The 7117-nt window shown below is 35.5% G+C and overlaps 1 long non-coding RNA gene across 1 annotated transcript; it reads left to right on the top strand.

The window, feature by feature from the left end:
* Nucleotides 1-1010: 1010 nt before the first annotated feature.
* On the top strand, nucleotides 1011-6520 carry LOC135291113 (uncharacterized). The gene is made up of 3 exons (XR_010353980.1): nucleotides 1011-3010; nucleotides 6002-6151; nucleotides 6451-6520. It is a non-coding gene; the product is annotated as an uncharacterized LOC135291113 (long non-coding RNA).
* The last annotated feature ends 597 nt before the right edge of the window (nucleotides 6521-7117 follow it).

The following is a 7117-nucleotide window of genomic DNA, read 5'->3' as shown; positions in this document are numbered from 1 at the left end:
AGACAGTAGTAAAACCAGTAAATCACTGAGTTCTGAATGTATTATCCCATGGTTACCTTTGAATGTAGCCAACTGCTCAATTGCCTACTTTAGGAGTGAAATGTGGGTCCAGTTATGACTTGTGGTACCCCAAGAGTATGTGCGACGTGCAGCAGTACACCATCATTTCCATCTACTCCTGGTATGCTATATAACCACTGTATTCTTATCTGAGCTCAACACTTTGGCAGTATTCACTGAATTTCACTCATTTGTGCTGTTCTTGCTAAACTCCTATCAGAAACACAGGACCTGTCTTTATTAAAAGTCACTTTATGAAAAGTGAGATGAGTAAATGGACTCATTTCCATTTAGGGGTTTTGTGTTCGTGCATGATTAATCATATACGAAATAAATGTGGAAATATAGGAGTTTCCACTCTTCATTTGAAATTGGAATGCACACTCTTCAGTATAAACTTTGCCTATTATAGTTTCTCAGGACAGAAATACTTTATTAAAATATGTATGGTATAGAGAAATCCAGTTCTCAAAGGAATATGTAATGCTTATATTTTTAAGGCTTTTCATGAAAACGTATTTGCATAAAAATTAAGTTAGCACATGATGCAACCTTAATTACACTTGCATGCAAGCTAATTCTAACTGTATGTTCACAAGTATCACATTTAGGCCTTTCATAATCCTTGCATTAAATACATTTACTTACATGAGCGATGAATTAAGTAAAGCTATGTGATACTTAAGTAAATAATTCAACATGAAATTCTTGATGATCTTTGGATTTAATTAAAATAATACAAAAGAAGAATGTAAAATGACAATATAAAGTATAATTTTAATTTTGCCTTTATACCAAAATGACTTTCAGCAGAGTAGCTGCTGATGAATAGCTGTTATATACAGAACTAAATGGAAATGCATAAATACCATGTGCATTTCCATGTGACTAAGCAGCCCTCTGAGCTACTCTTTCTTCCACTTCACCTTTGCCTCTTTTCTCCTAGATGGTGTTCAGAGATTCTATATGGAAATGAAGGAAAGGAAAAATGAAAGGAAAAAGATGTAGAATGAAACACAGAAAAAGGAGTTAACAGGAGAAAGGAATTGCAGCATAAGTAACCAGGAGGGAAGAGCTGAGCCAGTCCCTGAGAGAAGTCTGGCACACTATCAATGCACAAAAGCAGTGCAATAAGGAATAATTCAATCTAAACAACTTTGCTGTCCTTACTTTCCAATAACTGCTCAGCCTGTACACCTCAGTTTTGACAGCAGAAAAGAGTTTTAAGGAAAGCAGTGGACACTTCTGTCAGATCATGATCACTGCTCCTCGTGCTCCTCTCGGAAGTCAAACTGAAAGAATGGGTAGCCATGCCCAAGCCATCCCCACATATTAAGGATACAAAATGAATGGGAAAGAAAGGTTACATCACACACTGCTAACTATCATGGTAGTTACAACTGAATTAGATTTCCAGCAGGACAGAAAGCAAAGCAAACAGAAATGACATATATATGAATACTATAAATAACCTACTACTGATGAAGTGATTTGTTCTGACTGGCTCACTTGACATCAAGCGTGGCACATTATCTTGGCAAGTATCTCATTAGTCTTTGCAGGAGAAGCCTGGACTGTCAAGAGAAAGGGAATACTTGCTACTCTTGAAATGCAGTATATAGGGTAAAGTAGAAGAAAATAAAAAATCCTGCAGACACCACATATTTTCTTACATTCTTTTTCTCTCTTATCACAGCATTTCCTTCAGTGAAATAAGCAAGATAATTACATCATAGAATAAAATTAAAATTCAAATTTAAATTCAATTAATTCAATTAAGTAACTTCACTTTTAAAAAGCCACACAAAACTGTGAAGGAAGTAAAAGCTCCTCCAGCCCTCTCCTTTTGTTCTCTGATTTCCATTGCATTCCATTAAACCCTTCAACTTGCAATGCTAAATCACACTCCTGTATATGTATCTCTGTCTCAAAAGAAAACAACTGTACTTCAACCCATAATTACTAATAATTCAGAAAACTGCATGAAAAATATCTGCTGATATGACACCATATATCCTTTAGCATGATGCAGTCTTTCACAGAATCCAGTCAATTCTTGTATGATATGAGAGAGCAAGGCTCCTTTATTCTGAGGTACATTTTTAACTCAGAAAAATGTGTGGAAGGGAGTGTGGAAATCTGTATCTGAACTTATGGTTCTCATCTTGAGCATTGGGTAGATGGAAATTGTTCTGTCCTGCATAGCAACTCCTTGAATAAAGATAATTTGATAAGGACTTTATCCTTTAGTAAGAAATGTTGTGGTAAGAGATGGCAACAGAAACTTTTATTCCTTAGTGCTTTCCAGACTTGTCTAGAGACTGACAGGTTTTCTTCTTCATGATGCTGCTTACATTTTATCACATTTCTATTAAATCCTGATTTTATTTGGAATAGAAACAGGCATTTCAAAATTATTCACAGGGAAAAGTCTGCAAGAAAGGAACTGTCAGCTAAAACATTCTGATAAAATTTGAATTGACGCTGCTTCACGCTGTTGGGATTATTCCACCTTAAGTACTGTTATGGTGACATTGAAGAATTATTCTTTCACAAAGCCTTTACATATCAACAGAAGTTGGTTGAAAGATGAATTCACTGAAGCTTCTTGGGCTGAGCTCCAATATTTTTCTGTCTACAGCCTCAGTTCTTCTCTTACACATTCGAATGAATATTGTTTCACAGGAGATACTGAAAGAAGCATGGACTCCATAGCAGTAAACTTATAAAAATAAATAGGAGTGAATGACTGATTCTAGCTGAGCTGTAAAAAAAAAAAGTTTGTCATAGCAAGTGTGAATGCTGTGCAGAGGAAGGAACTAACTTAAGTGGGAAAAGTTACATGCATAGTTTTAAGTTTAAAATAAGTTTTCCAAAAGAAGATGTCCACATCATCTCACATTTGAAAGGACTTCTCAAGCACAAGGTTAAATTGCATCAAAAACTCTGTGTAAGTATAAGGAGAACATCCAGGAGTTTTCCCATGGTTATTTAACATGTGTGCTTTGGGCAAATAATAGCAGAGACGACATGATGCACTGACCTTAACATAAACTAGCTAACCATATTCTTATCCAAATGGTTTCAGGGTTGCTCAGCCATGGTGATTCCAGAGTCATGAAGTCTTTCACCACTATGCCACCCAAATTAGTTAAACTCTTTAAAAAAGTACACCTGTCTGTTACAGTCATCATTTCAGTAGCAGCAAAGACATGTTCTGTAATCAAATATGCCTCTTTTAATTTTTTTAACTAAGCCAGTACTGAAATACTAAATATATTATTTTTATGTCAGATGTACCTCTCCTTTGTGCATCCATTGGAAAAGATGGATCTTTCTGCTGAAGGAGCACTAAACATCTCCATTAACAATGAAGAGCAATTAAAATCATAAAACTTGCCAAAATTGTTCTGTATTTTAAAAATTAAGTTCTAATTCAATTCTAATATAATTGAATTTACAAATTTAATTAAAATTCATAAACATTAAAAATTTTAAAGCAAAAAATGCATTAGAGACATGGAATGCTTCATTTTTAGGAGTTTTTTTGAAGTAAGTAACTTTTACAAAGATGGTGTAAATTTACTGAAAATATAGGTATAAGTTAAGAAGCACACATTTATTAGAAACTGGCAAGCATAGGTTGAAATATCTATAGTATTAAAGCAAAATTTTGGTTTAGGTAGTTTCATGTTTGCTACACATTCACATGCAAGGTGTTTAAACAGGTAGGTCCCTCAGAGTTTGATGCTTCTCATTTTCAGAACATATTTATTTAGAAAAAAGGAGGGTGCTAATTCTTCTCTTGAATCTCTAACTTCCACTCTTAGTCAGAAAAGAACATTTGAAAGCCCTGCTAGGGCTGTAGTCCAGTTTTTGCATTTCAGGCACACCCCCCAACTTGTGTGGCAAGCTGGTCCCTAACTTGCAGGCTTAGCATCCTCCTTTGTAGCCCTGTTTTATTGTCTGTCCTTGATGAGATTTGTTTATAAACCTAGCAGATGCTATGTATTTGTAGTGAAATCCAGTTAGTTCACAACTGAAAGAGGTGAAAGAGAGAAGACTATCCCTCACCAAATGCAGCTGAAGCAGAACATCTTAGAGACTACCAGAGAAAAGATGGAAGTGGCATTTAGTAAAGTGTTGTAACTAAAGCATCATCTTCCGCGTGAGAAACTGGTCAGATGACACTGCATTCTTTACAGTTCCTTCTGTTTATACAGAGAAAGTAATGGTTTCCAGGGACCTCATGGGACTGAATCTTAGTCCCAAGATTAAGCTGCTGCCTCTGGAGTTACTGTTTAGAGTGGCCTACGCAGCAGCATCCTGAAAACAAACTTTTGAAAAACATTCTTTTCTTTAGTGAGCATAAGCAGAAGTCCAGGCTTTCTAACCTGGCCCATCAGAAAAGCATTTCAATAGACTCAGCCTGTAACAAAGTTGAGGCCCTTTAATGGTGCTAAATTTCTAAAACAGAAGCTGAACCAATTAGCTGAATATAGCCTCTGAATAGAAAATAGCTTTTGAGAAGTACTTTCACCTTCTATTTGTCTCTCTCCCTGAAGACATCACTAAAATCTTATGCACTATAACACAGGAAGTAGGAATGCAAGCTCTTCTTTGCAAAATGTAGCCGCTACATTCTAAAAGGTACAGTCTCTTATTTGTAAAAGAAAGACCTTTTTGGCATCATTTGCATTATCTACTGGTCAGCACTTTGTATAGCACACAGTCAGGTTCTTGAGGTTTCATATGCAAGTCAGTTTAAGCTCCCTTCATTGGCTGAGCTCCGAGTGAGCTTTAAGTAATTGGATTATACAGGGAATTCATTCCATTTGTCATCAAGTTAAAAAGAAGTGCTCCTTCGAAAAATAGGCAAGGATATTATCAGCTGTAGAAAATAAAGCTAAGAAAAATGTAAAGAAGCCGTTAACAAAACAAGATATAATGTTAACCTAAATGCCACAAAAAATCAGCATAAGTTCAGATTTAAGATATCTTAAAATCTTTATGCATACACTGCTCAGTAAAATTGCTCTTGGTACTGCATCAACCCCTGCAGTTCTTACATTAATGAATGAGCAAATAGGGAATATGGTCTTTATTTTCTGTTTGTTCCTCATTCCTGTAGATGAGAGTAAGCAAGAAATATTGGATTTGGGCTAGGGGCTAGCAAATTTTATGGGATCACTGAAAACTCAGGGCAAGGAAGTGAACGTCTTTGAGCTCTTCATCATCAGCCTAACTTTCAGCCCACAAAACCATAAAAACAACCAATGCACTGAAATGTATTGTTTAGGTAACCGAAACCAGAGTGAGCAGCATGAATTTGACTGGAAAAAACCTACACCCAAACAACATGACTTGTATCTCACCTTAACAATACAGCACAATCGGCTTGCCTTTACCTGCCCATATGCTGATCTTTTCAAAATTTCATCTTTTTCTTTTATTTCTGATCCCTTTATAGAGATAAGACTGCACTACTAGAAAGTATGATTATGTTTTCAAAAGGATACATTCTGAAATTCATGCTTAGAGAGAAAACAAGACTAGTCTTATGTTTGTGTACCATGAATAGAAATATTTTCCTTTAATTATATAATTTGAATTCACATCTGTTAAGAGTCATTCGTATGCCCTAAATTTTTTGAAAGCACAAGAAGCGCTGTGGTAAAGTATGGAAAAAATGAAGTCCTACAAAAATTATCTTATAAATAATACACAGGAATTACAACAATATACAAGAAAAATACACAAGAAAAGTCCCTTTGTTGGAATAGAGCATAAACTAGGTTACATTTGCAGAAGCACTAAATGGCATGTGCAATTTACCTTTGATATCCACATACTAAGTTTATATTCTGCTGTTTTCAAACACAAGATAAGATAATTAGGCAAGATAATTATGTTCACTCCTGTTTCTGTTCTCTGACTATAGGCTATTTGGCAGTTATGTGCCAAATGGAAGGGGATGAACACAAGAGCAACATGTAACTTGTTGATACAGGTACTCACCTCGCAAGAGGAAGGCAAAGCTCATGTGACTCAGACTGAAGGGTTAGCTGGCCACAGAACTCCCACACCCCAGGTAAGCCTTATAGTTACTGAATTTTTGAATAAAAAAGGAAACCAGACATGGAAATATTGCACTTGGTTTGTGTCTGCTCCTCTATTGTTCCAGAAAAATAACTTTTGATTTGGTATCATTAAAACAGCAAACAGCAAGACAGATGCTTGGACATTTGGAAGTATTGGGATGCTCAGTGCACTCTGAGAAACAGACCTCCACGGTAAATAACAGGTGAGATGCTTAAACTCCTAGGAGTTTGCAGTTCTAACTGTGCCCAGAATTGTACCATGTGGCTTTTCATATTCCTTATTTTGCAGTGATTTTGTGCAAGGAAGAAGAGCTGAGGCACCTAGAGAAGAGGACAATGACAGCCTTTCTTTTTAAGGCCTACAGTTTTCATGGTCTTGTATCAAGCTCCTTGTATAGTAAGTGAATTCTCAAGAGGATGATTTAGATTATCCAAATTAGATGCTTACTTATTGTAAATATCCACTCCAGAGTGAGAAGCAGACAGGAATTATGTGTCTAATTATAAATAAATCTTCAGCTATCATTGCAATACAATAAGATGTCAAAATCATACATTTATTTTGTTTACCTTTAGATTGGGAAGGGAGAAAAGACAAATAATAGCATTTACTTCTATTATCAAATTGATAGTATAGAACGACTTAAAAAATTGAACCCTTGTTAAAACTGCATCTCTTCAGATGCTTGTTTATATACAGTCTATTAGAACAGGTTATTTTTCAGTCAGCCTCTCCTAGGATACTTCTTGGATGAATTGCAGAAGAGATTTCTGTAGAAAATTGCAAGACTACTTTCATGGTACTTGAAGAAAAGTTGAAGTGGTTTGAACTCCAAAACATAACTGAAGAATTTACTTCATGAACAATGTACTGGGGGTCCTTCAAATGTCAAGGGAAAATTATCTATAAATACCAGAGATTTTTACATCATTGTGAGCTACTATCATTTTTTCAG

Source organism: Passer domesticus, chromosome Z (genome assembly GCF_036417665.1).
Source record: "Passer domesticus isolate bPasDom1 chromosome Z, bPasDom1.hap1, whole genome shotgun sequence".
In the NCBI taxonomy this organism is placed as follows: Eukaryota; Metazoa; Chordata; class Aves; order Passeriformes; family Passeridae; genus Passer; species Passer domesticus.
This window is presented reverse-complemented; position numbering and strand designations above follow the sequence as displayed.